A 6533-nucleotide genomic window follows, 5' to 3' on the forward strand; every position below is an offset into this window, starting at 1 on the left:
ATATGCTAGAAATTAGGTGTTAAGTTGCGATTTTAAGGGTTTTTAAGGGTTTTTGTCAATTTCGCGCTTAAAGTATCTCAAACTTGGTTTTGATTCGAAACCGGGGCTGATTAAGGCCTGTGTTATGCAAGAATTAATGTTGTGCATAAGCTTTGATTAATGACACAGTTAAAAACTGAAAATGATCATGAAAAGAACACAATCTGTGAAGGAGTTTGGAGTCGAAAATATAGATGCCGTATGTATTTGTAACGTTCTTAATTAAATATATTATTGGTAAAATCTAATGTTTCTATATTAATCTTTTATTTTTATATTATATTATAGGTTTTAAACGACATTCCGAGGGTAACACGCCCTTTGAGAAGTGGCGAGATGCGCGAATTAAAAGACAAGATTGCCGCGTATCTTGCTAATATTTGTCCTTGATAAACTGTAATTAGTATAGATTATTTTTTATACTTTAATGTATATTATATATATATACATATATATATATATATATATACATATATATATATATATACATATATATATATATATATATATACATATATATATATACATATATATATATATATATACATATATATATATATATATATATATATATATATATATACATATATATATATATATATATATATATATATATATATATATATATGTACGTACATAATATTATATTATATACGAGCGAGAGTTTATTATTACAAAGAGATTATTGTTGATTATCTGTGATTATCATTGGATTAATGACTGTTATTACATTGTATTACTATTGGATTATTATAAGGATAAAACGGAAAAAGAAAAAAAAAAATAGAAGTATTTGTTGCGGTCAGGGGCATAACCGCAGCAAATAATGCCCCACTTATTGCTGCCGTTTTGCCTCTGACCGCAGCAAATACCCCTCCTTATTTGCTGCGGTTTTGCCTTTGATCGCAGCAAATAATGCTCTTATTTGCTGCGGTTTTTAACCGCAGCATTTAAAGTAGGACATTTGCTGCTATCACTATTGCTGGGGGCCAAAACCGCAGCAAAAAATGGCCAAAAAACCGCAGCAAACGAGGTTTTTTCCACTAGTGTTGTAATTGTTAAATTTTCAAATTGTAGATGAATTTTTGTGTTTAATAGCATTTATTCATTTTATTTGTGTTGTTATTGATCTCTGTATGATTCAACATTGAATTTTTTTTTATTCTTTGTTGGGTTTTTTGTCAATTAGGGTTTCATGGTGCTTAATCGACATTGAAGAACAAAACTACAGCTGTAACATCCGAGAAATTAAATTGCAAAAATTAAAATAAATATTAAACTGAGAATTAATTTGGGTTGAGTTGAATAAATAATTGTGGGCTAAAGTTAATGAAGAAACAAATTGAACTCAAGTATATGACTAATATTATAAGATATTTTTTAAAAAAAATTTTATTTGATTAATTCTTTCTTCTTCATTTCTTATTTAATTTTATTTGCTTATTCTTTTATACCATTATTTCTATTAAAAAAATACATATATTTATTCTAAAACCCAAGTTTAATTCGGCTGTCTCCCTCTTCCCTTTACTGTTTTCATTATCATCCTCATTTCTTCCCATTTGCATTTTCCCCAAACCCCAATTTCATTTAACAAAACTGAAATCAAAAATTTGTTCTTGTTCCATTTTAAGCCATTCGAAATCCCTTGCCTTCTATTCCTCTGAATTTCGCAGTCTTCTCCCTCAAAATAACTCTGAGAATTCGAGTATAGAACAATGGCTTTTCGTGCTTTCTTTCCTTGCCATTTTGACATGAAACTTTCGAAATTACCAACAATGGTGCCTTGTTCTAATTGCTTTCGCCTTCTTGCCTGATTCTTGAACAAACAAACATAATTTGTCCTTCCCATTCCTCTGAATTTCAATAGCAAGTAGTAAGTCATCTTCTTTCATATTTATATTTTTTTAAAACTAACGAAAGGCAGCAGCCTTGATTCTACCTAATTTCATTTTTTTTCTTTCTTGTTATTTTATTATTTTTAATTGGTAATTCCTTGTACCCATGGAACAACAGCTGCACCTCCGTTTTCCTCTGATTGTATCGCTCAAAATACAAATAGCTTGCCCTCTTATTTGAAACATGAAGTGGGAGAACAACAAGAACATCTTGCTTTACTTTGGTAACTTTTACCTTCTTAAATCCTTTTGTCATTCTAAATTTTTATGTATACATTCTCTTATCTCCATTATATCTTAATTTCTATTTCAATGCATTCTTTCCGAATTCATCAAAAATGACCAATTATTGATTCAAGAGTATATAATTGTTTTAGCCATTTAATTGGACTAAGTGACCATTAGTAGCAAATTATTGGATCTTGGGATAAGTTCTTGAATCTCAATGGTTAGTATGAAATTATTAATTTTATGTATCTTGTTGAGAAATATTTGAAAGTAATGAAATATTTGATAATTGGTGTTCTTGATTTAATTATGTGAGTCTTGGTTAAGCTACAGTCGTAGGAGGAGATGTTAAAAGTTTTATGTTAATATAGTTGCATCGAACACACACTTATGACGTTATGTTATTGTCATGCTTTAGGATATGACTACGTCGATGAGCCCTTCTAATCAATTGTGGTGAACCGGTCTTGACTCTTTGAAGCGTCATTGTTGGTGAGTAATAGCAGTCCCTTAAAAGGGTTTGACCAGACTATTGTTTGAAATGGTTTTATCAAGCTGTTTTGGAAATTATAATTATTGAAACTGATTTGTGATTGATTGATTATATTGATATTGTTATATGGTCAATAGATCGGGCTCACGAGTTGGTCATTGACGGAGTAGAGGAGCGTTGTCTCTCTACTCCTTTGTTTTGAGGTGAATTTTCATTCAAATATTGACTAGCCTCACCCGAGAGTGACATAGCCTTAGACCTATGGATGTTCCTCTCAACTAGACTCCTTGTGCGCACATAGATTTAGGAAACTGATGTTGCTTTTAATCTTATGATTTGAATTATTGTGTTTTGTCGTTTTGGATTGTTACTTCTCATTCAGTTTAACCTGTCCCCCTGTTGTTTCCATCTTTTAGACTGTCTACAGATTGAAATCGGTCGGGAACGATGGGTTAGCGATAATGATTAGAGGTACATGGATGTTAAATTGAGATGAGTACGTGAGAAGTTGCAGCTTTGTATAGGTTTTGGTAAATGTATATTGGATTAGATTGTATTGCTTATGTTGGACTTTTATAGTGACTATTATGATTACTTTGTATTTTAGTTAGATGTTTAGATTGAGAATTAGTTGATACAGCTATGTCTTAGAACTGGTGATCCTTTTGCACAAGTTTTAAGTTTCTTGGGAAAAAAACCCCGTGATGATCCTGTTTATTCAGTTAACGGTAAGTCGGGTTGTTACAGTTGGTATCAGAGTCAACCTACGACCGTGGCTAATCCTTAGGGTTAGTTAACCTAGCGGGGAAATAATCTTGGGAGTAAGGAAAAACATGATTTGAGGACTTTCACTTAAGATAAGAGATCAGTATAAGACTAAACAATAGGTGATGTTTTGGATCTAGGTCTTTTGAGTTAGGTAGGTTTGTTAGAAATGTATTAGGTGACAAATGAGGATTACGGGGTAAAACAGGTACGCTCTAACGATGGATCGTGATGGTACGAAGACTCATTTTGTCAATGCGATGCTTCAATTGTTGTTTGATTATGTATATATGATTATTATGGTTTCTTGCTAGTTGTTGTCTAAGTAGCTAAGGTTTTTACGTTTTGAAGTTGGATTATATCACTATGCTATGTTCTAGCGTGTTGCTTATAACTTTTCCAGTTGAACTAGAGATTAAAGATCAATACATGAAAACAAGGACAAATTGTTGGGAAGTATAGTTAGTATTTTGTTATAAATGGGTTGTTACAACAGCTTCTCTTTTTCAAACCCTAATATTTGTTAAACAATTCTACCGTTACTTTCCTCAATCATCGAATATGTATCCAAAATCTTCAGACTTTGGCTGCTCACCCTTCATCTTCCTCTCTCAGTTAAAGTTCCCTTTCTAAGTTGCCATTCAATTTCTTTTTACCTTTTTTTATAATGTTTTTTCCATTAATTTTTTCCCTATTTATTGATCTAATTGTTGCTCTGTACTGCATGCTGATGATGTGTACTACCTGTTGTGTTCTTGATCTGTATGGTAATTTGTTTCTTTGTTGTTCTTGTTGTGTGTTGTGTATTGTCTGCTGATGTTGTGTCATGGGGGATTCTAATCTCATAATTTCATAGATAAAAGGGATTATTAGTTTCCCATAACATTTACATGTTTAAAATGTTAAATTAATATATTACATCTTGTGGGTTTACTTCTTAGAATCACATTTTGAGTCATAATACAACCAGTTCTAGGGGTGTTTATCGAGTAATTATTTTAGCGGCCCATGTCCCGACCCTGTTTATTCGGGTACCCGGCTATTGGGTACCCGGTAAATCGAGCCGAGACACCGGGTACTAGCTTTAAATTGTGTTGACTTTTTTTAGGCTTTACTATCATTTGGATTGATGATTGGAGCATTGATATTGTTTCGTGTAATGAAGCAGAATGACACATTGCTGGACACCACAATGAAAACATCAATTGTTAGATGAAACTAGAATAAATGAAAATTTTCATGTAGAAATGAGAGAAGCAGGCAGAGGCAGTAGTCCTATAGCTCGTACTTATATACTTTCATTAATTGCTTTTGCCTTAGTGTTGTACATTAATTGATTCATTTCACAAAGGATGAATCATGCGGAAGCTCTGAAAGTCTACGTCGAGGTTGCTGCTGCTGACATGTATCAAGGTTAATGCTGTTGTTATTGCTGTTGCGTGCTGTCATTATTTTGAGTTTTTTTTTTTGATTTTTTTGTGTCAATAATGCATTTTAATTAAATGTTTTCAGTCTTGGAGTTTAGATCTCAGAATAAAATTTCTTAAGAGTATAATCTATTAATCTACTTGATAACTTTATCTGTTTAAAACCATGAACAAACTGTTTGTTTGCTTCTGCAATCTGGTGTTCTCTTATAGTCAATGCAGAACTTGCCAATAGTCAGGGTTCCCGAATACAGCAGCTACGATTCATGTTTTGACATACTGATTAATGTTGACCTACCCTCTGTCATTAGGTGTGCTGAAAGAAGGGATGCTCACATCTTATTAATGATCCGTTTTGGGCGTGCAGAATGCTACCTCTCCTTGCTGGTGCACACTTCGAGTTACTTGTTGATTTGCCGAGTTGCTGCTGCTTTGTTACTCACATCTACATGTTGCCTCAACAACTTTGTTTTACATAGGGACTTGTTTACTTTCTTGTCTTAGTACATTGTATAGGCTACTAACTTTTGCGTTTTGGTGTTTAGTTTCGTGTATTTTTATCCTAGGCTTTACTCGAAATTTATAATGTATAATTTTTTTTACATTAATAAAAATTTATTTGCCGAAAATAATAATAATAATAATAATAATAATAATAATAATAATAATAATAATAATAATAATTTACCGCCATAATTAGTTAAAATGTCAGCTTTAATAATTTGCAATGTTTATTTGTGGGGAAAAACAAGAAGAATAACCATGCAACATGAAATTATGCTGTCACACTTATCAAGTGAAGAAAGTTTCCAACACCAATAAGCGTGACTAAAGATACTACCAGCCACGCGTATTAGCACTTTTAGCCATGCTTATAAAGCGTGCCTAACAATTTACCATCACAATCAGAGACCACGCTTAATTAAGCGTGGCTAAATTTATCAGCCTCACACATAAGCGTGCCTAACTGCATATTTAAGCATAGGTAGGCGAAACGTTTTTTGTAGTGATGGCATCTTAACACTTCGGTCGGCGAGTTGGATGGTTTTTCTTGATGGCTTGAGCACAAAAGCGAGTTGCTTGGTAGTAGACATCGGCATGACGCTAATCGAGGCACCTAAATTAGCAAGTGCTCCCTTAGAACTGAGTTTCCTTAGAGTGACCGGGAGCACAAAGGGTCCTCGAGCCTTTTCCTTTTTGGCCCATGTGCCTTCGATGATGGCACTTACATGTTCTGAAAAATTGACAACCTCGCTCTCAAACCTCTTTTTCATCCCCAATAGAGTCTTCAAGTATTTGGCATGTTGAGGCATTTGCTCCATAGCCTCTAAGAACAGGATCTTCATTTCAAGTTGCCTCATATACTCAAGAAACTTAAGAAATTTGGCTTGCAATTGTTTTTCCACCGCTTTGTATGGAAAAGGTAGCGGTGGGGCATATAGACGCCCATAAGTCCTCTCTTGGATTTCCTTCCATCTCTCTTCTTGATCTAACACTCTCTTCTCTTTTTCTCTTTCAACCTCATCTCTCTTCTCTTCAACTTCTTCATCCTTTTTCTCAACTTCTTCCTCTTTCTTCTCAACTTCTTCCTCAAAAACTTCCTTTTCTTCTCTCCCCCCAAGATCGTCCTCATGCTCAACATCCACATGTAGATCGTTACAGCTTGAAGAACCTTCCCCAAAA

The 6533-nt window shown here is 33.4% G+C and overlaps 1 long non-coding RNA gene across 2 annotated transcripts; it reads left to right on the top strand.

The window, feature by feature from the left end:
- Positions 1–1555: 1555 nt before the first annotated feature.
- On the top strand, positions 1556–5788 carry LOC130815462 (uncharacterized). 2 transcript variants are annotated; one of them, XR_009042607.1, is made up of 4 exons: positions 1556–1915; positions 2056–2161; positions 2584–4836; positions 5162–5788. It is a non-coding gene; the product is annotated as an uncharacterized LOC130815462 (long non-coding RNA). The 2 variants fall into 2 exon arrangements; XR_009042605.1 differs by having other exon boundaries at positions 2584–2657; positions 5162–5778.
- The last annotated feature ends 745 nt before the right edge of the window (positions 5789–6533 follow it).

This window comes from Amaranthus tricolor, chromosome 6 (genome assembly GCF_026212465.1).
Source record: "Amaranthus tricolor cultivar Red isolate AtriRed21 chromosome 6, ASM2621246v1, whole genome shotgun sequence".
NCBI classification, from domain to species: Eukaryota; Viridiplantae; Streptophyta; class Magnoliopsida; order Caryophyllales; family Amaranthaceae; genus Amaranthus; species Amaranthus tricolor.